The following is a 27756-nucleotide window of genomic DNA, read 5'->3' as shown; positions in this document are numbered from 1 at the left end:
TACCTTCCACCGGCAGTGACGGCTGCTCAGTGGTGGTAGTGGTGCTGCTGCTGGTGGTGCGGGAAGGCTCCGGCCCATCCCCTACAGCCTCTGATGGCTGCCCACTGGTGGTGGTAATGCTGCTGCTGCTGGTGGGGGAAGGCTCCAGCCCATCCCCTGCAGTCTTGGATAGCTTCCCATTGGTGGTGGTGGTGCTGCTGCTGCTGCTGGTGAGGGGATGGCTGCACAACCATGGTTGATGGTGGGGTCTCCGTCACACTTCCTGCCTCAGGCCCCTTGTCCTTCCTGCCTGCTGGTGCTGGCTCCTTGGTCTCCCTGGCAGCAGCTGGGGCAGGCTCCTTGGTCTTCCTGGCAGCAGCTGGGGCAGGCTCCTTACCCTTGAGGCTGCCTGGTGCAGGTTCCTTCACCTTCAGGACATGTGCCCTGGATTCTTTTCCACCACAAGTGGGTGTGGTGACTACTGGGCCTGTGGACTGGGTGGCTGAGGTGCTTGGCTGGGTTTTTGCCACCCTGGCCAGACGTGCAGGATGGGGTGAGGGGTAGGGAAGAGGTCAAGTTGGGCAAGGGAAAGCTTTTTAGGGGCATTGGAGCGGGAAGAGGGAGAAGGTTTGGGAGTGGAGGAAGAGGGAGTGGTTGTAGGAGGTGTCTGTCTGCTGATGTTGGGCGCAGGTGCATGGGCTGTATGCTGTTGTGAGGTGGATGGCTGTTGGGTGTCTGAGTGTTTGCCTTTGTGTACTTTAGGTGGGGGGGACAGACACAGTGGGAGAGGACACAGGGGATGTGTGCATGGCCATTGTGGAGGTGTCTGCCAGTGAGGTGTGTGTTCTGATAGGTGTGGTGGTGATGTTGGTAGTGGATGAGGATGTAGTGCATGCAGGTGTGAGTGTAGACGGAACTGGGAGGGAGATGGAGGAGGAGGAGGAGGGGAAAAAGTGGAAATTGTGGATGTTGGTATGTCTGCATCTGGATGGTGTTTTAGTGAGTGCCTATGGAATAATGTGTGGTGCTTGTGTTTGCCTGTGCCACTCTTGTGTGTTGTCTTGTGTGCATGCTCGTCTGCCTGTGTGCTTGGGATAGGTTGGGGTAGAGGGGAATGAGATTTCAAAGAGGAAGTTGGAGGGGGACGGCTGAAACAGGGACAATGGCTGCCATCAGAGCGGAGGCCAGAGCCTGGATCAATCTCTGTTGGGCCCCCAATCCTGTGTGAATGCCCTCCAGGAATGCATTAATCTGTTGCATCTGGGCTACCAGCCCCTGGATGGCATTCACAGTGGTTGACTGTCCTACAGAGATGGATCTCAGGAGGTCAATAGCCTCCTCACTCAGGACAGTAGGGCTAACTGGGGAAGGGCCTGAGGTGCCTGGGGCGAGGGAGATGCCCACCCTCCTGGGTGAACGGGCATGGGCAACTCAATGAGAGGCTGCTGGGAGGGCAGTGCCGGTACGGGGGTGGCGGCTGTAGCTGTAGCTGGAGTGGTCACAGAGGTGTCCCCACCACCAGGTAGCTTCCATCGGAGGAGGTATCTGTGTCTTAACTATCCCCTCCAGTCTCCGCCATGGTGCTCCCCTCGCCCTTTGTCCCACTGGTGCCCTCAGCGTCGGTGGACTCCACCTCCTGGGTCCTGGGGGATGCAGCTCCCTCTGTTGTCAGTGCCTCTGCTCCTCCTCCAGATGATGCTAATGCACATAAGGACAGGGTGACAAAACAAAAAGAGGGGAAGAGACAAAGGATAAACTTGGTCAGTGGCTGCACCAACACCACTGTTGGCATACACAGCACACTCACACACAGGGTACAGGCCTACGCACTATGCATTGCACTACAAGTGGAACTGCTAGCCACCAAGGGATGGGGAGGGGCACACACCGGAAAATCCAGCACACCTGGGACCCAAGCAGTCTTGTCCAATAGTGGATGCCTACGAGCTAGGTTGTATGATTATCCCTTCTGGACCCTTGCCACCAGGTGACCTATGCTGCAATGTCAGGCCTGGCCTAGGGGCACCCACTGACACACATCCCCCACCCAGAAACCACTCTACCATGCGTAAGTTGTAATGCTGGGCACTGTACTCACCCCCTTGTGGCTGCTGTGATGCCCTCAAGTGCCCATCCAGCTCAGGATAGGCCACCACCAGTATGCGGGCCATCAGTGGGGTCAGGGTTCGACAGGCACCCCTTCTTCGTTGTAGGCCATTCCCAGCTGGGCCGCCACCATCTTCCGTGCCCAGCATTTCAGGTCCTCCCACCGTTTCCGTCAGTGGGTGCTCCACCTGCCATAGACCCCCAGGGTCTGCACCTCCTTGGTGATGGCATGCCATATACCCTTCTTTTGATGGGTGCTGACCTGCAGAGGGAATACACACAGGAAAATAGTATTAGTCAGACAGTCCTGCCTGTTACACTTATGGCACACCATACCCCTTCACATCACCATTTACACACACATGGACCAGCACACAACCTGTACGCCACCCAGGGGACATCCACCCACCCACCTTACACAAGGCCTTCACACACCACTCCATACATTCATGCCACATGCATCGTGCCAACAGTGTACTCACCTGTTGGTCTGGAGGCCCATACAACAGTCTGTACTGGGGTAGGACCCCATCCACCAGTCTCTCCAACTCCGCCGAAGTGAAGGGTGGTGCCCTTTCCCCAGTCACACGGTCCATGGTAGGTTCCAGACACAGGTCACAGCAGCACATGCAGTGTAGGTCCTCTCCTGTTGAAGGTCGGGTAGCAAGTGAGGAATCAGATAGAAAATGGCAGTCATGTCCGCAGCTGTGCATACTGTCACCGCCGGCGTACATCACCATTGGCTACTATAACCCATAGGGTCCAATGTCGCTAAATAAGGAGTTGCACAGCGGTTCCGGACCGCCTCCCGCAACGGCGCACAACATCAGCAGAATTACCTCACTCCCACCTGTCCCTTCACACAGGACAGGCAGACGCCATTTCAGGGGGGGCAGGCCCTGGATAATTACTGTGTCGCTGTTTAAATTTGGAAATACAGGACAATTCTCACTGACCCATTACATTTTGACAGCATGCATCGTACTGTTGTTGCCCCATTGTTCAGTTTGTGACCAGCTCCTCATTCTTTTGTGCCTTAGATTTCTACCACTGCAGATGAATAGGAGATGGAGACATACTCCCGTGTACAGACCCGTGGTAGACTTGGCAACAATAGAGGACAGGCACATCAGACTCACCTATAGTCTTGACAGGACTACAATCACAGAGCTGTGTGCCCAATTGGAGTCTGACCTGATATCTGCTATCCTTCACCCCATTGGGATCCCCCCTCTTGTGCAAGCTCTATCAGTGCTCTATTTCCTGGCAACTGGTTCATTCCAAGTGACAGTGGGCTTGGCAGCAGGAATGTCACAGCCAATGTTCTCAATAATACTGACCAGAGTGTTGTCTGCCCTGATTAAACACATGTGCAGCTACATTGTATTTCCCCAGGTGGAAGATTTGGCTACAGTGAATGCTGACTTCTGTGCAATGGGACATATCCCCAACATAATTGGTGCAATTGATGGAACACATATTGCATTTGTCACCCCCGGTCTAAGTGAATAGGTGTACAGAAATCGTAAGAGTTTCCACTCAATGAATATACAGATGATGTGCTTGCTGGACCAGTACATCTCCCATGTCAATGCTAAGTATCCTGGGTCGGTGCATGATGCCTTTGTCCTGAAGAATAGCAGCATCCCAAATGTGATGGCCCAACTACAAAGGCACAGGGTGTGGCTATTAGGAGAGCCATGGTCCCCACCCAGTGTATGCTGATGCATGGGTACGGTGTGGGCCATATGGGATAGTGTGTGGCTAAATGTTATCCCTCAATATCTGCAGGTGACTCTGGTTACCCAAACCTATCATGGCTACTGACCTCTGTGGGGAATGCCAGGACAAGGGCAGAAGAACGTTACAATGAGGCTCATGGGCGAACCAGAAGGATCATTGAAAGAACCTTTGGCCTCCTGAAGGCCAGGTTTCGGTGCCTCCATCCAACAGGTGGATCCCTATGCTACTCACCCAAGAAGGTCTGCCAGATAATAGTGGCATGCTGCATGTTGCACAACCTTGCCCTGAGACGCCATGTATCTTTTCTGCAGGAGGAGGAGGCTGGAGATGCCCGTGTGGCAGCAGTGGACCCTGTGGACAGTGAGGATGAGGAGGCAGAGGATGAGGATGATGACAACAGAACAGCAGTGATCAGACAATATTTCCAATGACACACAGGTAAGACAGTGTTACTTCACATTTCATTGTCATTATTTTGAAATTCTTTGGCACGGGCATGGTGTTATTTCCCACTTCTATGCCCACTTACTGTACCCTTTGGCAATTCATTTGACAGATGTTGGTGCCTCACAATAGCTCCTGGTGTGATCACTGCAGCTAACTACAGGTCTTTCATATTGCTAGTTTAATGTACAGTTGTATAGCTATGTTTGTACATGGTTCAACGTATACATTGTTAAAAAATGTGACATACTCCATACTTCTATTTTTTCCAAGGGTGTTTATTGAAGTGCTAAAATATTGTGGGGCAAGTGCAAGGGGATGGGGTGATAATGGAGGAAATTCCAGGGTATAGTTCTAGTCTGTAGCACAGGTGCATTGTCAATGGGGATATAAGAAGGGGCGCAATGGCAGTTCAAGGTGGACAGGGTGACAGAGTGGGACACGAGGGTGACAATCGGGAGAGTCTCATTTCCTGGCGGGGTCTTGGCAATAGTCTCTGGCTTCTGCCTGGATCACAGGGAATGTTTGCGGGGTGGTTCTCCTTCTGCAGGGGGAGGGGTGCTGGTGGCCTGTGCGTCCTGTGGCAGGGCTTCCTGTCCACTAGTGGCAGTGGAGGTGGAAGACAGTTCAGATGTCTGGATAGTGGCAGGGGCCTGCTGTTGTGAGACTGCCTCCCTCATAATTGTCGAGATGGGGCCACTCACCTGAAAAGCAGGATGTCTGCAGGGACAATGGTATGCCCAACCTCCTGTAACACCTCTCGGTACTTCCTGGTGGACACAGAAACCCCGGCAGGTGTCCCAAAAGGAAAAGGGGAGTGGAAGAGAGACAAAACACTGCCACGTCTTGCCAGTCCAGCCAGGCACCCTGTATCTTCGAGGGGAAGATCGTTGTTGTGCACTCAACTTCCTTGAAACTGAATCTCTCTTTCTGATATGGGCACGGGAGCGGTAGAAGAACATCGGGATGCTCCAGCACTATTTTTGGATAATAATAACTGTTGGCACAATTACTAACACTGCGTTACCAAACACCCAAACTGAGTACCATAACAATAAGTACTGCAACACTAGGACTGGCTTCACAGAGATTCACTGTTGCACACTACAATTAGAACTGTGGTTGCACTTTATCATGCACAAAAAAGACAAAAAGGGCATTAATTATATCACATATAACTTTCCTGCAAGCATAGGGTTAAACTAAAAAGAACAAAAACAATCCAATAAACACAAATGTCCACTCTGAGTTCCAACAGTTAGGGTGGCATAGTTTGGTTTGGTTTCACTCTGTGTATGAAAAACCCTTCAAAAAGCAAATTTCTCAAACCTGAAACACAGGCATGAATGACACAAATTAAATTCATGAGTTATGCTATTAATGAAAGAAAAGTCACGTAAATGCTCTTTTAAAATTGCACTGTCACTTTTTGTAGTACTTGAGCTCAAACAGATTTCCTGAAGCACATTTAGGCAAGTAACTACAATAATAATTTAGAATGTTCAGAAATGTATTTGTTTCTTCAAGATAAGCACTCTGCCAAAATACGAGGTCTGAAATACACTAGCTGTTCTAGGAAAGCGCAGCGCTCAAAGAACAAACTCCCTGGATAATACTAGTCACTTAGCTGCAGTCTTTTCCGGAGTGCTGTAGGAATGCCTGGTGTCAGCTGGTAAAGGAACGAAGAAAAGAATTGCCTCAAAAGTCCTGAATACGAGGATGACAGCAGGGGCTGGACTGCCAAATCAGATGCTGAGATCAGAAGCAAAACAAAGCCAAGCAGGGAGGCATGCTTCACTCTGCTACTTATAGCCAATCAGGAAAGCAGTTGAGTTTCCACATGTGGATGAGTCACCACCCCCAATTAGACGCACATGTCTACACCACACCCAATTAGAAGCACATGTCTACACCTGCTCACATTAGCAAACAAGCATTGGTAAAACAACAAGCATTGATAAAATCAATTGTGTAACACAGCACATTGGTGGTCATTACAACCCTGGCGGTCGGTGTTAAAGCGGCAGTAAGACCACCAACAGGCTGGCAGGAAAAAAAAATGGAATTACGACCGTGGCGGAAACCACCAACATAGACAGCCACTTTAACACTCCGACTGCCATGGCGGTACAAACAAACAGCTTGTTGGTCACCGCCAACAGACAGGCGGAGGACAATGTACCGCCCACAGTATCACAACCTACTAATCCGCCACCTTTTCCGGGGTAGATTCACTGCAAACAAAAACAAGGCAGAAACTGGACTTCAAAGGGAAAACGCTCACCTCTACACACCTCACGAGGAACCAGGATGCCATGGAACCAGAGCTTCACATTCTTCCAGCCTTTATCTTCTTGCTCCTCTACCAGGAGCACGAACGCCGGTGGCGAAGACCACGGTGAGTACTGCACCTACGACACAGGGGAGGGGGGGAGTGAAAAAACAGGGACATACACACTCAACACGCAAAACCCCCACCCTCACCCACGACAACACACACACTAATTCAGCATAATACATTACAGTTACACACCCCAACACCCCCGGAAGAATGCAAAGACAAAAGAAAATGAGTGTAACCATTGTAATCTATTAAAATCCAGTACGCAAAAATATATTTACACTATAAACAAATATATACACCAAGAATAGAAGTCCAGGTATTGCACCATTTAAGTCTGTGGAACACTGGGCCCACACTGCATGGGCGAGGCCCACACAAGATACCTGAACATGACAGAGAGAACACTGCAGGGGCATCAGATAGAAATAAAACAGGCACCTCAGGGGGAAGGGAAAGGGGGGCACCTCAGCCGGTTGAGTGCACAACGCCAAATCCACGAGGGGGCCACATGCCCAATGTTCAATCCTGGGGAGTGCAAAGCCACAGTCTCACAAGTCTCTACAGTGGGTGGTTTGCCCACTGTACAATCCTGGGGAGTGCAAAGCCACAGTCTCACAAGTCTCTACAGTGGGTGGTTTGCCCACTGTACAATCCTGGGGAGTGCAAAGCCACAATCTCTCAAGTGGATAACAGTCTCCACTGGTTCTGGAGGGGCCTTTGTGCCCAGAGTGCTTCATCTTGCAAGGACTGACGTAGTGGATGCCTTTCTCCACTGATTCTGGAGGGGCTTTGTGCCCAGAGTGCTTCATCCTGCCAAGGACTGAGGTAGTGGATGTAAATCTCCACTGGTTCTGGAGGGGGCTTGGTGCCCAGAGTGCTTCATCCTGCCGAGGACTGAGGTAGTGGATGTAAATCTCCACTGGTTCTGGAGGGGGCTTGCTGCCCAGAGTGCTTCATCCTGCCGAGGACTGAGGTAGTGGATGTAAATCTCCACTGGTTCTGGAGGGGGCTTGGTGCCCAGAGTGCTTCATCCTGCCAAGGACAGAGGTAGTGGATGTAAATCTCCACTAGTTCTGGAGGGGGCTTGGTGCCCAGAGTGCTTCATCCTGCTCGTGGTGGACTCAGTAGCGTCAGTGCTCTTGGCGCTCATGGGCCAGCGGTGCTGGTGGCGGCGGTGTCCTGTTTAGCGGTGCTTGTGGCGGCAGGTGTCCTTGGCAGCGGTGCTTGTGGCGGCGGTGTCCTGTTCAGCGGTGCTTGTTGCGGCGGTGTCCTTGGCAGCGGTGCTGGTGGCGGCAGGTGTCTCCATGGCAGCGGTGCTTGTGGCAGCGGTGTCCTGTTCAGCGGTGCTTGTTGCGGCGGTGTCCTTGGCAGCGGTACTTGTGGCGGTGGTGTCCTGTTCAGCTCAGCAGTGCTTGTTGCGGCGGTGTCCTTGGCAGCGCTGCTTGTGACGGCGGTGTCCTGTTCAGCAGTGCTTGTTGCGGCGGTGTCCTTGGCACGGTGCTTGTGGCGGCGTTGCCCTTGGCAGCGACTCAGCTGCTGGCGGTCCTGTTCAGCGGTGCTTGTTGTCGCGGTGTCCTTGGCAGCGGTACTTGTGGCGGCAGTGTCCTGTTCAGCTCAGCAGTGCCTGTTGCGGCGGTGTCCTTGGCAGTGGTGCTGGTGGCGGCGTTGTACTGTTCAGCGGTGCTTGTGGCGGCAGGTGTCGTTGGCAGCGGTGCTTGTGGCGGCGGTGTCCTGTTCAGTGGTGCTTGTTGCGGTGGTGTCCTTGGCAGCAGTGCTGGTGGCGGCAGGTGTCCTTGGCAGCGGTGCTTGTGGCGGCGGTGTCCTGTTCAGCGGTGCTTGTTGCGGCGGTGTCCTTGGCAGCGGTACTTGTGGCGCCAGTGTCCTGTTCAGCTCAGCAGTGCTTGTTGCGGCGGTGTCCTTGGCAGCGGTGCTTGTGGCGGCGGTGTCCTGTTCAGCGGTGCTTGTTGCGGCAGTGTCCTTGGCATGGTGCTTGTGGAGGCATTGCCCTTGGCCGCGACTCAGCTGCTGGCGGTCCTGTGTGGGCCAGCGGGGCTGGTGCTGGCGGTCGCATCCTGGTCAGCTGGGATGCTGCTGGCGGTCCTGTCTGGGCTAGTGGGGTTGGTGCTGGTGGTCCTGTCTGGGCCTGCGGGGCTGCTGCTGGCTGTCCTGTCTAGGCCAGCGGGACTGCTGCTGGCGGTCCTGTCTGGGCCAGCGGGGCTGGTGCTGGCGGTCGCCTACTGGCTAGTGGGGCTGGTGCTGGCGGTCCTGTCTGGGCCAGCGGGGCTGCTGTTGGTAGTCCTGTCTGGGCCAGCGGGCTAGTACTGGCGGTCGCCTCCTGGCCAGCGGGGCTGGTGCTGGCGGTCCTGTCTGGGCCAGCGGGGCTGCTGCTGGCAGTCCTGTATGGGCCAGCGGGGCTGGTGCTGGAGGTCGCCTCCTGGCCAGCGGCGCTGGTGCTGGTGGTCCTGTCTGGGACAACGGGGCTGGTGCTGGCCGGATCCTGGGCAGCGGGCTGATGGTGGTCTTCTCCACCGTGCTGCCGGGTTTCTTGTGCCCCTTCTCCACCTTGGAAGGTGACTCCACACTCCCACATGTACCCCTGGGAGCAGCTTTGGTGGCTGGTGTCTTCCTCCTCTCCCGCTGGGTACTGGCCAACTTTTGATGCTTGACAGGTGGGGGACTGTCCGTGCTGTGGCTCCTTGCCACACTGGCTGCCCTGCTGCCTGGTGCACTCCAGAATCCGGTGACTACTGGACCCGCCACTGTTGTGGCTGAGGTGATAGGTTGGGACCTGGAGAGTTGGGCCCTAGGAGACTGAGGGGGTGGGGGAGGTGAGGGAAAGAGGTCAAGGGTGGCCAGGAAAAGTTTCTTAGGAAAACTGAGACGGGTAGCTGGAGGGGGTTTGGGAGTGGAGGAAGAGGTTGTGGTTGTAGGAGGTGTCCGTTTGGTGACTTTGGGTGAAGGTGCATGCGCTGGTGGTTGTAGTGAGATGGATGGCTGTTGGGTGGGTGTGTGGCCTTGGGAGGTGGCGTCACAGACACACTGGGAGAAGACACAGGGGATGTGTGAATGGTAGTGGGGGTGGTGAGTGCACGTGAGCGGGGTGTGGTGGTGGGTGTGCTGGTGATGGAAGTAGTGGCTGTAGATGTAGTGCATGCAGGTGTGAGTGGAGACGAGACTGGGAGGGATGAGGGAGACGAGGAGGAGGGGGACACAGTGGAGGCAGTGGATGTTGCTATGTCTGCATGTGTGTGATGCTTGCGTGAGTGCCTGTGGGATGTGTGGTGCTTATGTTTGCCTGAGCTTCCTCTGTGTGTTGAGGTGTGTGCATGCTGGTCTGATGGTGTGCTTAGGGTAGGCTGAGGTACAGGGGATTGGGTCTGGGTGGAGGAAGTTGGAGGGGGAGGCTAGAGACAGGGACAATGGCTGCCATCAGTGCTGAGGCCAGAGTCTGAAAAGCTCGCTGTAGGGCTGCCTGACCAGAATGAATGCCCTCCAGGAAAGCATTGGTTTGTTGCAACTGCCTCTCTACACCCTGGATGGCATTCAAAATGGTAGACTGCCCAACAGTGAGGGACCTGAGGAGGTCAATGGCCTCCTCACTGAGGGCAGCAGGGGTGACTGGGGTAGGGGCTGAGGTGCCTGGGGCAAAGGAGATGTCCACCCTCCTGGGTGAGCGGGCACGGGGCAAAGGCTGAGGGGCTGCTGGGAGGGCGGTGCTGGAGGGGGGTGGCGACTGTACCTGTAGATGTGGGGGGCACAGATGGGGCCACCACCACGAGGGACCTCCCATCAGAGGACGAGTCCGTATCATTGGTGTCAGCTCCTGTCCCCGCCGTGGAACTCCCCTCACACTCCATCCCACTGGTGGCTTCAGACTCCGTTGTCTCGCCCTCCAGGGCGATGTGGGATGCAGCTCCCTCCTGTGCTACTGCTCCTCCGCCTGATGAAGCTAATGCACACATGTACAGGGAGACCACAAAAAGGGGGGGAAGACAGAAGAAAGACATGTTCAGTGCATGCATTTCCGCTACCATTGTCGGACACGACAGACACAGAAGCCCCCTGCACTACGCCGCGCACTGGGGGTCCACTAGACAATCCCTGGGACATGGCCTACAAGGCTATGGCCGATATCTGCACACATGGATGTCACAGGAGCCTGACTAGGTGTAGTTGGTACTGTATCCAGGTGGGGTGGGGTGCCACAGGGTCTGCCTGAAAAAGGGGACTTAACTAGCACACTCGCCCTGGTCTAGGGAAACACACAGCCCACCTCCCCCACCCAGACACCTCCACTGCACGCTGAATCAGCCGAATGAGTGTGTACTCACCCCCTTGTTGCTGCTGTGATGCCCTCAAGCGCCCATCCAACTCCGGGTACGCCACCGCCAGGATCCTGAACATCAGGGGGGTCATGGTGTGACGGGCACCCCTCCCACGTTGGGAGGCCATCCCCAGCTGGGCCTCCGCCGTCTTCTTGCTCCAGCGGCGAATGTCCTCCCATCTCTTCCGGCAGTGGGTGCTTCGTCTGTGATAAACCCCCAGGGTCCGGACGTCCTTGGCGATGGCACGCCAAATATCCTTCTTCTGGTGGGCGCTGACCGACATGAATTGTACAGTGGAAAAAGAGAAGTTATTACCAACTGCACCGTCACAGTCATTGGCCCGCATCCCTATCCTTAACATGTGGCACATGCACTCTCTGTCGTTTCATGCACGCATCATTCTCCCCACCCCTATCTTTCATCCGTACCACTCCACACAGGCATTGCCCATACAGCATGCTCCCAGTGTACTTACCTGTTTGTCTGGAGGACCGTAGAGTAGCGTGTACTGGGGGAGGACCCCATCCACGAGTTTCTCCAACTCCTCTGTGCTGAAGGCAGAGGCCCTTTCCCCAGACGCAGGACCCATTGTCTCTTCCAGACTGAGGTCACAGCAGCACTTGCAGTGTAGGTCCTCTCCTGTCGAAGATCAGGTATCGAGTGATTGAAGTGATAGAAAATGGCGGTTACGTCCGCGGCGGTGCGTACCGTCAACGCCTGGGTACAACGTCATTGGCTCCTGGGATCCATAGGGTCCAATGTTAACCAATGCAGAATTGTGCCGCGGACTTCGACCTCCTACTGCGATGGTGTACAACACCAGCGCAGTTACCTCACATCCCATTGTCCCACTTTACAGGTCAGGCATCCGCCATTTCAGGGGCCCACATGGCTTTATTTTAACTGCGTCACACATACCTAGGCCTTGCCTCAACACTCATACAGACCAAATTTTGGATTATGATTCGTGTTCTGTGTAAGCTGTGGGTACGTACCTCTGAGTTGGTTGACTCTGTGCTCGCTGTTGTCCTTCATAGGCACCGTCCGCTGGGACATGTGAGGAGATGGCGGCATCCTTTGGTGTACAGACCGCTGGTGGACCTGTCGACAATGGAGGAAAGACATGTGATCATCACCTACAGGCTTGATCGTGCCACAATCCTGGAACTGTGTGCACAGTTGGAGCCAGACCTGATGTCAGCTATCCGCCATCCCACAGGAATCCCTCCTCAAGTGCAGGTGCTGTCAGTACTCCATTTCCTTGCATGTTGGTCTTTTCAAACTACAGTGGCCATAGCATCAGGAATGTCCCAGCCTATGTTTTCCAACGTGTTGTCCAGAGTGTTGTCTGCCCTGCTGAAACACATGCGGAGCTACATCGTTTTCCCTCAGGTGGAGGATTTGCCTACAGTGAAAGGTGACTTCTATGCCCTGGGACATATCCCCAACATCATAGGTGCCATTGATGGGACCCATGTGGCCTTGGTCCCCCCACGCAGGAGTGAACAGGTGTACAGAAACCGGAAGAGTTATCATTCGATGAATGTGCAGATGGTGTGTTTGGCCGACCAGTACATCTCCAATGTTAATGCCAAATTCCCTGGCTCAGTGCATGACGCTTACATCCTGCAGATTAGCAGCATCCCTTATGTGATGGGTCAACTCCAGAGGCACCGTGTGTAGCTATTAGGTGAGCACCTGGAAGCAAGTCTGCTGGAATAGTTGTCTGGGTCTGGGGATATCCCTACAGGTTAGTGTGTGTCTAACAGTTGTCCCTCGCCATTTTCAAGTGACTCTGGTTACCCCAACCTGTCATGGCTACTGACCCCAGTGAGGAATCCCAGGACAAGGGCAGAGGAACGCTACAATGAGGCCCCTGGGTGAACTAGGAGGATTATAGAGCGGACCTTAGGCCTCCTGAAGGCCAGGTTCCGGTGCCTCCATATGACAGGTGGTTCCCTATTCTACTCACCAAAGAAGGTGTGCCAGATCATCGTGGCCTGCTGTATGCTTCACAACCTGGCTTTTCTGCAGGAGGATGGTCCAGATGGCTGTGTTGTGGCAGCTGTGGAGCCTGTGGACAGTGAAGACGAGGAAGCAGAAGAAGAGGACATCGACAACAGGAACTCTGTGATCCTGCAATATTTCCAGTGAGACACAGGTAAGAAGACAAACCTGCCTACTTCATGTACTTTAACACTACTACCTCTCTACTGTCTGTACTTTTCACCCAGTGTATGGTATATGAGTTGTCACTTTCCCTTACAATTTCACAGATGTGGGTCCCACTGTGTGACATCTGCTTTGTTTCCTCATGGACTATAGCTGTGTGACATAGGTATGTCGACATTACATTTGAAAGAGCATTTTGTCACTGTAATTGCTAATACACTATTTCGAAATCACAGACAGACTCCAGATTGTTTTGTGCTTCCAGGGTGTTTATTTAAGTGCTCCATATTGGAGGGTGCTGTAACATGGTGAGGGGTGATGGTGGAGGAATGTCCATGGCAGAGTCCAGTCTATTAGTCTCACAGGTGCATTGCCCAAAGGGGCATAGGAAGTGGAGCTGGGGCAGTTTGAGGATGGACAGGGTGACAAGGTGGGACAAAAGGATAACATTCAGGGCGGTCTCATTTCTTGGCGGGGGTCTTGGCATCGTTCTCTGTCTTTGTCCTGGATCTCAGGAACCGTTTGTGGGGTGGTTCTCCATCTGCCGGGGGTGGGGTGCTAGTGTGGTGGTCCTGGGGCGGTGCCTCCTGTCCACTACCGGCAGAGGTGGTGGGCAGTTCATCGTCCAGGCTAGTGTCAGCGGTCCCTTGTTGTTCCACAGTGTAAATGTAAAAAAAATGTAAATTAGCACTTGTATAGTGCACTAGTCACCCGTTAGGGTCTCAAGGTGCTGTACTCATACCGCTATGGAACCCCTCCTGGCTTTTCCCTGTGAGGCACCCACTCCTGAGCACCCCCAGGGTGAAGCCAGGCATCCAAGCACTGTTGGGGCTGTTGTGGAGATTAAGCAAGCTATTGCCCAGAGTTGCAGAGTGGGACCCATGAATTAGATTAGGCACCGAGGCGAGAATGATCTGGTCAAGGGGAATTGAGCCCAAGACCTGCCGAAGCGGGACTTGAACCCTGGTCTTGAGACAGATCTCTGCTTCAGGGTCTGCCGCTCTAACCATTGAGCCACACTTCTCCCTCCTGGTGTTGAGGACTTCCTTCAGCACCCCTATGATGGTGCTCAAGGTGGAATTGATGGATCTGAGTTCCTCCCTGAAGCCCAAATACTGTTCCTCCTGCAGCCGCTGGGTCTCCTGAAACTTGGCCAGTACCGTTGCCATCGTCTCCTGGGAATGATGGTACGCTCCCATGATGTTGGAGAGGGCCTTGTGGAGAGTGGGTTCCCTGGGCCTGTCCTCCGCCTGTCGTACAGCAGCCCTCCCAGTTCCCCTCTTTCCCTGGGCCTCTGTCCCCTGAACGGTGTGCCCACTTCCACTGCCCCCAGGTCCTTGTTGTTGTTGGGGTGGTGGGTTAGCCTGGGTTCCCTGTAGTGGTGGACACACTGCTGATTGACATGTCCTGGGGACAGAGGTATGGGCCCTCTGGGTGGGTGCTGTGCTGGTGTTTCCAGATGGGGCAAGCTCTGTGGTGGCCTGTGCCAGTGTGAGGGGAACCAACTGTCCCGAGGTCCCAGATGGGCCGAGCTGGTCGTCTAGATCCAGTTGGACAGAGCTGCTGTCATCACTGTGGGCCTCTTCTGTTGGTGGTGTGGACATGTCTGGACCCTCATGTGCGGTGATGTTGGGTAGGAGTCCTGCAGGGGTGTAAAAGCATGATTATTGCGTCTGTATGTGCCATGGTGTGCAATGGGTGAGTGACCGTGTACCCCAGTGCTTGCATTCCTGTGTGGGACCTTGTGTGATGATGGTTTACGGGGGTGTATGGGTATGTGCAGTGGACATGCATTGGTGATGGGTGTCCATGCTTTGGTGTTGCATGCAAGGCTTGGTGTTGGGATGTGTGGTTTGTGATATTGGGACATTTGTGAGGAGTAGGAGTGATGGGGGTGAGGGCGAGGGTGGGGGTATGTGACGGCACGCAGGTATGGTGGGGGATATAGTAGTTAAGGTTTGACTTACCAGAGTCCATTCCTCCAGCTACTCCTTCGAGGCCCTCAGGATGCAGAATCGCCAAGACTTGCTCCTCCCATGTTGTTAGTTGTGGGGGAGGAGTGGGGTCCGCCGCCAGTCCTCTGTACCGCAAGGTGGTGTCTGGATACTACGGAACGCACCTTCCCCCGTAGGTTGTTCCACCTCTTCCTGATGTCATCCCTATTTCTTGGGTGCTGTCCCACGGCATTGACCCTGTCCACGATTCTCCATCATAGCTCCATCTTCCTAGCTATCGATATCTGCTGCACATCTGCTCCAAATAGCTGAGGCTCTACCCTGATGATTTCCTCCACCATGACCCTTAGCTCTTCCTCTGAGAATCGGGGGTGCCTTTGTTGTGCCATGGGTGGTGTGTGAGGTGTGTAGGTGAGGGTGTGTAGGGTAATGTGTTGGGGTGTGTGATGTGGGATACATGAGTGGTGTATAGGTGTGAGTAGTGTGGCTCTGGATGTGTCAGTGGTCTTGCTGTCTCTCTCTGGTGGCAATTGTTTGTAGTCGTAAAGGGTTGTGGGTAATGTGGGTGTGTGTTTTATAGTGGTGTGAGTGGTTGGGTGTGGTGTGTGTATGGGTGTCAGGTGTCTGTTGTTTGAATTGTCCAATGTGGTGTTGTTTTGTTTGTGTGTGTGTATTTTGAGCGTGGCGGTATGTACCACCAATGGTTTACCGCCATTGAATGTCCGCCGTGGTGATTTGTGGGTCATAATGTGGTGGGCATTGTTCTGTTGGCGTAATGGTGTGGGTTTTGATACCGCCAGTTTATCACTGACCTTTGATGTGGCGGAATTGTATATGTGGCTGACTGGTGTGTGCGTGTCATAATATGGTGAAAGGATGTCTGCTGCGGCGCCAGTATATTGGTAGTAGTCAGTGTGGCAGTAAGAGGGATTTACCGCCAATGTCATAATGCGGGCCTAAGTCCGGTGCTCCTATTTGGCATAAAGCCCGACTGATCTGGGTGGCCCAACTTCGTTATGACTAGCTGGAGTCTTTTACTCAGAATTTTCACAAGGACCTTTGCTTCCAGGTTAATTAGTGTTATAGGTCGGTAGGAGCAACACGCCGTTTGCGTCTTGCCTTTTTTATGTATCACTACAATCATGCCCTCTCTCAGGTCTGGTGGGCGGTATCCTACTGTTTTGGCCTCTCAGATCATAGCTAGCATGTGTGGGGCCACTACGCATGTGATACCTTTATATAGTTCAGCTGGTGAGCCGTTAGGGCCCGCCGCCTTACCCGACTGCAACTCCACGATTGCCTCCTGTACTTCTTCTACTGCTCCAGTGCCTCTCTATCCTCTGCCAATAAAACTGGAAACTGGAGGTCTCCCAGGAGTCACCCGCATTTCCTTTTTCCGTGTGAACCGTCCTGGAAGCGTAAATCTGCTCATAGTGTGAGGCAAATGGCTCTGCTATTTCTGGGCCTGAGGTAAACCTCTCTTGCTCCTCCCCCATATTTTGGCCACCCAATTGCAATCCATGTCTCTCCTCTCTAACCACACTATCAGTTTTCCGGCCTTGTCCCCCACATCGTAAAGTCTCCTCTTTCACTGCCAGAGTGTGTTCTCTAGCTGTATTTTCGGCCAAGTCTTTAAGCTCCTTCTTTTTGAGCCGAAGTCTGTGATATTGGGCTGAGGTCTGTTCTACACTTCCTGTTGTCTGTTGTTCATAGTCGGCGACCTCTCTCTCTATTTTCTCATATTTAAGTTATTTCTCCTTATTTACTCCCCCAAGTACTGCCCGGATGTGGTGTAGGAAAGTACCATCTTGCCTGGCATGTTACCTCCATTTTTCACTGTATATATGTTGTTTTAGTTGTATGTGTCACTGGGACCCTGCTAGTCAGGGCCCCAGTGCTCATAAGTGTGCCTGAATGTGTTACCTGTGTTATGACTAACTGTCTCACTGAGGCTCTGCTAACCAGAACCTCAGTGGTTATGCTCTCTCATTTCTTTCAAATTGTCACTAACAGGCTAGTGACCAATTTTACCAATTTACATTGGCTTACTGGAACACCCTTATAATTCCCTAGTATATGGTACTGAGGTACCCAGGGTACTGGGGTTCCAGGAGATCCCTATGGGCTGCAGCATTTCTTTTGCCACCCATAGGGAGCTCTGACAATTCTTACACAGGCCTGCCACTGCAGCCTGAGTGAAATAACGTCCACGTTATTTCACAGCCATTTTTCACTGCACTTAAGTAACTTATAAGTCACCTATATGTCTAACCTTTACCTGGTAAAGGTTGGGTGCTAAGTTACTTAGTGTGTGGGCACCCTGGCACTAGCCAAGGTGCCCCCACATTGTTCAGGGCCAATTCCCCGGACTTTGTGAGTGCGGGGAGACCATTACACGCGTGCACTACATATAGGTCACTACCTATATGTAGCTTCACAATGGTAACTCCGAATATGGCTATGTAACATGGTTATGATCATGGAATTGCCCCCTCTATACCATCCTGGCATAGTTGGCACAATCCCATGATCCCAGTGATCTGTAGCACAGACCCTGGTCCTGCCAAACTGCCTTTCCTGGGGTTTCACTGCAGCTGCTGCTGCTGCCAACCCCTCAGACAGGCATCTGCCCTCCTGGGGTCCAGCCAGGCCTGGCCCAGGATGGCAGAACAAAGGACTTCCTCTGAGAGAGGGTGTTACACCCTCTCCCTTTGGAAAATGGTGTGAAGGCAGGGGAGGAGTAGCCTCCCCCAGTCTCTGGAAATGCTTTCATGGGCACACATGGTGCCCATTTCTGCATAAGTCAGTCTACACCGGTTCAGGGACCCCTTAGCCCTGCTCTGGCGCGAAACTGGACAAAGGGAAGGGGAGTGACCACTCCCCTGACCTGTACCTCCCCTGGGAGGTGCCCAGAGCTCCTCCAGTGTGCTCCAGACCTCTGTCATCTTGGAAACAGAGGTGCTGCTGGCACAATGGACTGCTCTGAGTGGCCAGTGCCATCAGGTGACGTCAGAGACTCCTTCTGATAGGCTCCTTCAGGTGTTGCTAGCCTATCCTCTCGCCTAGGTAGCCAAATCCTCTTTTCTGGCTATTTAGGGTCTCTGTCTCTTGGGATTCCTTAGATAACGAATGCAAGAGCTCATCCAAGTTCCTCTGCATCTCTCTCTTCACCTTCTGCCAAGGAATCGACTGCTGACCGCGCTGGAAACCTGCAAAACTGCAACATATTAGCAAAGACGACTACTGCAACTCTGTAACGCTGATCCAGCCGCCTTCTCGACTGCTTTCCTGGTGGTGCATGCTGTGGGGGTAGTCTGCCTCCTCTCTGCACTAGAAGCTCCGAAGAAATCTCCCGTGGGTCGACGGAATCGTCCCCCTGCAACCGCAGGCACCAAAGAACTGCATCACCGGTCCCCTGGGTCTCCTCTTAGCATGACGAGCGAGGTCCCTTGAATCCAGCAACTCGGTCCAAGTGACTCCCACAGTCCAGTGACTCTTCAGTCCAAGTTTGGTGGAGGTAAGTCCTTGCCTCCCCATGCCAGACTGCATTGCTAGGAACCGCGACTTTTGCAGCTACTCCGGCCTCCGTGCACTTCCGGCGGCAACCCTTTGTGCACAGTCCAGCCTGGGTCCCCAGCACTCTAACCTGCATTGCACGACCTCCTAAGTTGTTCTCCGGCGACGTGGGACTCCTTTGTGCGACTTTGGGTGAGCACCGTTTCACGCATCCTCGTAGTGCCTGCTTCTGGCACTTCTGCGGGTGCTGCCTGCTGCTGAGAGGGCTCCTTGTCTTGCTCGACGCCCCTCTGTCCCCTGACGCAATTGGCGACATCCTGGTCCCTCCTGGGCCACAGCAGCATCCAAAAACCCTTACCGCATGATTTGCAGCTAGCAAGGCTTGTTGGCAGTCTTTCGGCAGGAAAACACTTCTGCACGACTCTCCATGGCGTGAGGGATCCGTCCTCCAAAGGGGAAGTCTCTAGCCCTTGTCGTTCTTGCAGAAACCTACGCTTCTACTGTCCAGTAGCAGCATCTTTGCACCCACAGCTGGCATTTCCTGGGCATCTGCCCATCTCCGACTTGCTTGTGACTTTTGGACTTGGTCCCCTTATTCCACAGGTACCCTCGACTGGAAATCCATCGTTGTTGCATTGCTGGTTTGTGTCTTTCCTGCAGAATTCCCCTATCACGACTTCTATGTCCTTTGGGGAACTTTAGTGCACTTTGCACTCACTTTTCAGGGTCTTGGGGTGGGCTATTTTTCTAACCCTTACTATTTTCTAATAGTCCCAGCGACCCTCTACAAGGTCACATAGGTTTGGGGTCCATTCGTGGTTCGCATTCCACTTTTGGAGTATATGGTTTGTGTTGCCCCTATCCCTATGTGTCCCCATTGCATCCTATTGTAACTATACATTGTTTGCACTGTTTTCTAATACTATTACTGCATATTTTGGTATTGTGTACATATATCTTGTGTATATTTGCTATCCTCATACTGAGGGTACTCACTGAGATACTTTTGCCATATTGTCATAAAAATAAAGTACCATTATTTTTAGTATATCTGTGTATTGTGTTTTCTTATGATATTGTGCATATGACACTAAGTGGTACTGTAGGAGCTTCACTCGTCTCCTAGTTCCGCCTAAGCTGCTCTGCTAAGCTACCATTATCTATCAGCCTATGCTGCTAGACACCCTATACACTAATAAGGGATAACTGGGCCTGGTGCAACGTGCAAGTACCCCTAGGTACTCACTACAAGCCAGTCCAGCCTCCTACATGTGGCCTCTCAATACTTCTTTAAATGCCTCCCATAGGGTGCCTTTTGAGTCCACCGATCCTATGTTTTCTTTGAAAGAATTTTCCACTCCCTCTCTAATTTTTCCCGCAGCTTAGAATCTTTGAGGTGCCACGTAGTTATCCTAGGAGGTAGGGTCATGGTTTTTGAGGAGCCTGTCAGTATGACGACCACTGGGGAATGATCCGAGATGCCCCACAGGCTTAATGTTGTGCGTCATGAAATCTACCTGCATCTGCCCTATGTGTGAATAAATAATCCAGTCTACTACTACTATAAGATGTCGAGAGGTATATGAATTGTCGGGCTTGGGGGTTTTGGTCTCTCCACAGGTCTACCAATCCCATGGAGTCTACGAATGATCTCAACTGGCTCATGGCAGTCTCCGGCTTAGCTTTGGTCAGTCTGTCACATTCTGGGACCATGGTGTCATTCATGTCTCCCCCCCAGCAGCAGGGTGTCCACTGGCATTTCCAGCAGCACTGATCCCAGCGCCGAAAGCGTTTCATCCTGCAGTATAGGCGGCACATATATAGAGCAAATGGTTACCGTCTGGCCATTCCAGGTGCCAGTCTGTGCCACATAGCAACCCGGAGGGTCGGTCCAGACCCGGCCTAGAATGAATGGTATGGAAGTTTTGAATAGGATCCTGACCCCTTTGAATTAGAGGAGAATCCAGCGTGCACCAGTAACGTATATCCCATTCAATTTAGTGCTCTATAGTTATTGCCTTTTAGGTGGGTTTCCTGTAAGAGAACTATATCAGGGGCATGGTGTTTAATAAATTGCATTACTAGCGTATTTTCAATCTTGTTGCCCAGTCCATTAACATTCCAAGTCATTGCTTTCAGCTGCACTGTGTTGGTCGTCTGCATTGCTTTGGTGTACGTGCACTGAGCTCTATGTCAGTATGAGAATGGAGCATCGCTTTCCCCACTCCGTCCCTTAGCTCCCCTCCCTCTATCTTGCAAAGTTGATCTTAGCAAATAACAGTACGTATAAACAGAAAAAAACAATTCCCAATAATACTTCCCCCTCCCTGCAACCCTGCTTAGTAGGCTCAGAACTACCCACCCCCACAACTTGCAGAGCGCCTGTCGCCCATTCCTCAACATAAAGCTGTACTTTGGGTTGCTTAGCTCTGCCTATAGTAAATATGGAATAGCTACCAATGTACAAACCCCTTGGATAAGTCTGTTAGTTGGCCCCTGAGAACGAGTTATAGTCTGTGAAGTTAACTACCATACTATGTATACTAGGAAGTGTGGTCTCCTGAACCCTGGATTTATGATTTATCCAGACTCTCTCCCTCCCACCTGCCCCTTTTAGTCTTATCTGCATTGTGTGATCACTCATGATGTCCCTCAGCCCTTTTCTATATCTGTATCCTCTGTATGATGAGTAGAGGGATCATCCGACCTTCTGTGAGCTCCACCTCTTCGTTGGGGTTTTCCGGTTTTCCTCCACCCCTCGATCCAATCTCACACCTCCTCCAACCTAGTGAAGAGCCAGGATTTGCCCTCTGTGACTATCCGCAGCCTCGCTGGGAACAGCATCATATATTTTATTTATTTTTTATGCAGGGCTTTTTAAACTTCCTCAAAGCTATGGTGTAGGTTTTGGACCTGGCGTGTGAAGTCTGGAAAGATTCTGATTTGTGCATTTTCATAAAGTAGGTCTCCTTGAGTCCGTGCTGCCTGTACGATGGCTGTAATTGAGGATCCGTGCTATAATTATTCTTGGTGGAGCCCCTGGTTTCGGTGGCGGGATCGGCACCCGATGAGCCCTTTCCACTGAAAAGAAGTTGGACAGGCTCTTCGGTCGCAGTTTATTAAGAATAAGATCCTCCAGAAAGAGATCCACACTGGGGCCCTCCGCCCACTCTGGCACTCCAACCACTCTGATGTTGTTCCTTCTTGCTCTTCCTTCTTGGTCCTCCAGCCTGGCCTCCATTACAATCTGTTGCTTAGTGAGTAATTGGACTTGTTCCTCCAAATGCTTAGACATGGACTGAAGGGCATGAATATGCGTTTCAGCTTTATTGACTTTGTCTGCCATTTTCTGAAGATCAGCTCTTATAAGGGAGACATCTATTGTCACTGCATCAAGTTTTAGTTCCAGTGTCTGTTTTGGATCTGAGATGGCCACCATGATAGTGGTAAGGAGGGCTCAAGGGTATCAATGGTGTCTGGGGCAGGGATTCCAGCAATGGCCGACACTTTCTGTACTGCATATTTGTCCATTTTGTTGAGTTGTGTCTGAATTTGGCTCTTCGTTTTGACCATGACTGTCAAGGTGCTCCTGCCCCTCGTCGAGGGTTCCCGGGGGGGGGGGGGGGGGCCTCACTCTCTCACCCCCTGTTTTCAGGATTGTGGTCAGGGAGTGGGGTATCTGTTCTGCCCCCTTGCAATGATTCTCCTAGAAATTCACAGTCCCATTAAGTCTATCTGGATGATCTATATTTCAACTACCTATGTAGGGCCTTGTCTTCTTTTAGTACTCAGTCTCCCTTGCCCCGGATTTTCCAGGCCTCCCCTCCTTGCTGCTGATCCCTTCTTTCATCTGGTCCCCGGGGGGGGGGGAGGGAATCTCGTCTCAGTCTCCTCCTCCCTATTTCTCCTCTATTGTTTGATTTTGGGCCCCCCCACTCAGTTGTACCTCTTTAGGCCTGCAGGGAATACACGGGGAGGTGGCTCTCTTCTGTTCCCGTAGTGTGATCTCTCCAGCCCGCACGCAGAGTGTCTGCCTCCCGGCCGCAGCTCATCTCAGGATTCTCTCTCGGTCCCGGGTCCTCCGGCCTTCCACAAGCGTTGCAGTCTGGCCGCGGTCGCATCCCACCTCACTCCCCGCCAGTCCGGTCCCCTCGATCCTCAACAGGCACAGATGTTTTGGCTGCTCTCTACCCATCAACCTCTGGCCCCATTCCAACTTCCTCGTATCGCGAGTTTCCCATGCACCTGTCTCTGCCGCTATGTGCGCTGTCTCACCGCAGCTGCATCACGATCGTCCCGGATCTTAGGGCCGGGCCGGGCAGTCTTTTTCTCCAGACTCTTCCGGTCGATCGCTGGTGCTTCCACAAGTGCTGGTAACCAAATTTCCTCTCAGGTGACCACAGATTATAAATGGATAACGGGGTTCAGGATTTAGGCTAGCCACACTCCGTTAATGTGCAGCCATCTTTGTTGTGTGCTAAGCTACGCACCCTCCAACCTAAAAGTTTTGGTGTCTTCGTTCTGTTAAGGAAACTCCTGGCTGTTTTCTTGGTTTGGCACACTCATCATTTACCTTCGTCAATAGCAGGGATGTAGGAGACAATACATTTCTGGGGGGACAGGGACAGCCTTGGGGACTTTCAGTCAACCCTATACAAATCGCTCATTGTTTACGAACTGCAGGCTCCGATAAATATACACAATCATATATATATATATATATATATATATATATATATATATATATATATATATATATATTGGAAGTGAAATAGGGAGAAAGGAAGGCATGTTTTCACAGTCTGAAAGTATCTTTTATTGTTATTTACATTCACAAAGTAATTAGCTCAAATGTGAAAATAACATGTTGATTAACCTTGCATTTTCGTACACCAAGCAAATAAAGGTAGGAGGGTAAAAAGGAAGAACACACCCTTTGCCCCCCACACCCATCATGCCCTTCGCCTCATGCCAATTGGAACCGCACTGGAGAGATCAAAAGCGATTAGGTACAACAGTTGTAAACTGTGCTTGGAAACCATAGTTCTAATAACACTTCTACTCCTTTGTATGATCTTGGGAAGCTCAGCTCCACATCAATCATAACTAGGAGCATTTCAACTGAAGAAGCTCTTGGAGTTACAGGCTATATAAACATGGATTCTCTAATCTCTGTATAAACTGCAGTCACTAATTTCTTTAGAAACGGCTGTTTGTGATGCACCAAGTCACTGTGTGTAAAGAAAACACATTCACTGATTATAAAGAAAAAATATCAGAAAATGACTATGAGAGGGTTATTACAGTCGAATTCTGACATTACAATGCCGTCTGCCAGAGCTAGCAGCCAAGGTAAAGGCAGATCAGGTCACAGAGCATAATTAATGCAGCTGTTTAAAGCAAAAAAAATGGAATGTTGCTTTTCTTTCTTCTGCTGTACTTTAATAGCTTGGAATGACAGAAGCTATGCACTAGGGTGATAAGTGGTTTGTGGGAAAGTTGGTTGTGTGAACATGTATTATATCGGGTAAAATACCCCCTGTGTACATAAGGATATTGGATGTCACCTTAAAGTTCATACCTTATAAACAAGCATTGGCATAGCCAATAGGTCTCGCCTATGCAAGTTATATTGCCTTTGCCAATGTGTTTTAGCCATGCTGTACACTAGTGGGACTACTATTCAGCATGGCTGAAAGTTAATGGCATAAAGGAGAATGATGTGTCACCGACTTGTGTGGCGTAGTATCATGGAGTAAGTAGAGTGTCCTAGAATGGAGCAGTAAACTAACTTTAAAGGAACAGGGGTCCCTTGAATAAAATGCAACACCACTCCCATAAACAATGATATTAAAGTAGTATGCAAATGGAATGTTTTATGCATTTATTCAATCAAAATATAAAAGATCAAATGTAGTGGGAAAACATCAACAGGGGAAATCGAGAAAGACTGGTATTCGGGTATTACACAAGTTATCTGGATGACCCAATGTCACCAATTACAAGAAAAATATAAAAAGTAACCTATATAGTACAGTGGTTTTGAGGAGGCTGGCCTGGTTTATAGTGGGTACCTATGGTACTTACACCTTATACCATGTCCATTTATCCCTTATTAGTGACATGTAGGCAGTGTCTAGACACCAGGCTCTCTAGGGGTAGCTGTAGCCAAGGCTTATCTAGGAGACATGCAAAGCTCATGCAATACCACTGTAGTCACACAGTACTCACACACGAAAGAAAATACTAAGGCCCTCATTCTGACCCTGGCGGTCGGCGGAGAGACGGCGGTCGGACCGCGAACAGACCGGCGGTATTAAAAATGGCATTCTGACCGCGGCGGTCCCCGCCGCGACCGACCGCTACTTCTCCACTCCGACCGCCGCGGCGGTCATGACCGCGGGGCTGGAGTTTGCGCACTCCGGCCCGGCGGTCGTCCCAAGACCGCCAAGGGTATAATGACCCTGCCTACCTCCGCGGTTTCTTGCGGGCGGGAACCGCCGTGCGAACCATGGCGGTAAGCACTATCGGGGCCAGGGAATTCCTTCCCTGGCACTGATAGGGGTCTCCCCCACCCCCCACTACCCACCCGAGTCCTCCCCCCACCCCCTCCACCCCCCTGCCACCCCCCAGAGGTGGTACGAACCCCCTCCCCACCCCCACCCCGACATGCACATACATGTACCCCGACATGCACACACCCCCAACATGCACATATACACACCCCCTACACACACATACACAACGGGGACACATACCCGCACACATACATGCCGACATGCGCACCTGCCGAACAGCACACATTACTCATAGACACAGCAGCACCCCCCGCCCGCATACACGCACTCACACACCCCCTCTACACACTCACACGCACACCCCCATGCACGCACACATCACACAACACCCCCCCACCCCCTCCCCTCACGGACGATCAACTTACCTTGTGCGTTGGTCCTCCGGGAGGCGACGGGAGCCATAGGGACGTGACCGCCAACAGAAGACCGCCAACAGAAGACCGCCACACAGAAATGTGGGTCGTAATTCTGTGGGCGGTGTTCTGCTGGCGTGGCGGTGGAGGTTGACCAGTCTCCACTTTCCCGCCGACCGCCAGTGTGGCTGCTGGCGGTTTTCCGGCGGAACGCTCCCAGCGGTCAGAATGCGCACAGCGGCACACCGCCGCGGTCGGCGGTCTTCACCGCGGCGGTAACTCAGCGGTCTTGCGAAAAGACCGCCAAGGTCAGAATGAGGGCCTAAGTGTTACAAAAATAAAGGTACTTTATTTTAGTGACACAAATGCCAAAAATACCATAGAGACTATACTCCCTTAGGAGGTAAATAATACACCAATTATATACACTAGTATGCAGCAATAGCAATAAAAACAGTTAGAAAACTAGTGAAATAGTGAAAATCACAATGGTTAGAAATGGGCCTAGGGGAAACACAAACCATATACTAAGAAAGTGGAATGGAAATGTCGGTTTCCCACCTAGACAAGTGTGGTGTGTAGAGGGGCGCTGGGAGTATTAGAAAACACCAAAGGTAAGTAATAGAACCCACCTAAGAGCCCAGGAAAGCAGAAGTAAATCACAGTAACTTTCCTAGAACACACAAGAACACGAGAAAGAAGATAATGTAAGAACCAGAAGATACTTCAAGACACAAAGGGTGGATTTCTGGACCTAAAGACCTGTGGAAGAATGGGACTAAGTGCAAGAAGCACAGAAGAGTTCAGGGAGGACAGGAGCCCCTGCTAACCCGAATCAAGGTGCAAAAGAAGAACCACTGGTGAAGAACAACAGTCAGTACTGCACCCAAGAAGATGGATGTGGGTTTGTGGTTGGTGCAGATGATATCCCACACCGGATGGATGATTGCAGTCTGGTTTGAATCGCTGGATTCCACCAACAAGCCTTGGCACAGGCAAAGCTCATGGTTAGTGGAAAATGGCCACCCAGGAGGAGGAGTCAGAGGGGTCTCTCAGCAACTCAGAGAGCCCGCGGAATACCAGCAAGCGCACACAGGAGTCTCCAGCACCGGGACAAAGAAGTTGCAAAAAGAGGCCCACGCAGCACGAAAACAAAGGACCCCACGCTGCCAGAGAACCACTCAGGAAGCTGCGCATCTCAGGAAGGAGTGCTGGGGGCCGAAGCTACATTGTGCACAAAGAATTTCAAAGAAGGATGCCAACAAGCCTTGGCAACTGAAAAACACGTGGTGCACAGGAGTACTGTCTTGCGTGGGAAGGCAAGCTCTTACCTCCACTAAAGTTGGACAGTAGGACGTCAGGACCATCAGGACCACTTCAGTCCACCACCCGTGATGCAGGATCCATGCAACTTGTTAGGAGAGGGGACCCATGCAGATGGTCATCGTTGCAGAGAGGTGCCTGCTGAAGCAGGGGAGTGACTCCTTTACTCCAAGGGAGATTATTTCATTCTTCTGGTGCAGACTGAAGACAGGCTGTCCTCTGAGGATGCACGGCCGGGAAACAGTTGCATTTGCTGGCAAGAGCTGGAGATACAATGTTGCAGAAATCGTCTTTGCTTCGTTGTTGCAGTTTGTGGAGTTCCTGGAGGGTCCAGATTCTGTTTCTTCGGTGAGAAAGTGAAGTAAAGGATGCAGAGGATTCCTGCTGGAGTCTTGCAATCTGAATCTGAAGAACCTCCCAAAGGAGAGACCCTAAAAAGCCCTGAAAGGGGGATTGGTCAGCTAAACAGGTAAGCACCTACCAGGGGACGGCTCTGACACCACCTGCTGGCACTGACCACTCAGATGCACCCAGAGTTCGCTGCCAACTTGGAATCCAAGATGGCAAAACCCAGGGACCCTCTGGAGGAGCTCTGAGCAGCACACCTGGGGTGGTGGTCCAGTTTCGTGCCAGAGCAGGGACTGGGGGTACCTGAACCGGTGTAGACTGGATTATGTAAGGAGGACACCAAATGTGCCCTTCAAAGCATTTCCAGTGGCCTGGGGAAGAAAGCTACCCCTTCCAAACCTATTTCCAAAGGGAGAGAGTGTAACACCCCTGGCGCAGCGCCAGCCATTAAGAAGGGAGGGGGGAGGGAGGAGCAGCTGGGAGGCGGGAGGCGGGAGGGAGCAGCGAATGGGGGCGCGAGGGGGGCGGGGCCGCAGGGAGGCAGCGGCAGGGAGCGGAGAGCAAGGGGGA

This window comes from Pleurodeles waltl, chromosome 4_2 (genome assembly GCF_031143425.1).
Source record: "Pleurodeles waltl isolate 20211129_DDA chromosome 4_2, aPleWal1.hap1.20221129, whole genome shotgun sequence".
Classification (NCBI taxonomy): Eukaryota; Metazoa; Chordata; class Amphibia; order Caudata; family Salamandridae; genus Pleurodeles; species Pleurodeles waltl.
The sequence above is the reverse complement of the archived record's forward strand: the minus strand, read 5'-3'. Positions refer to the sequence as shown.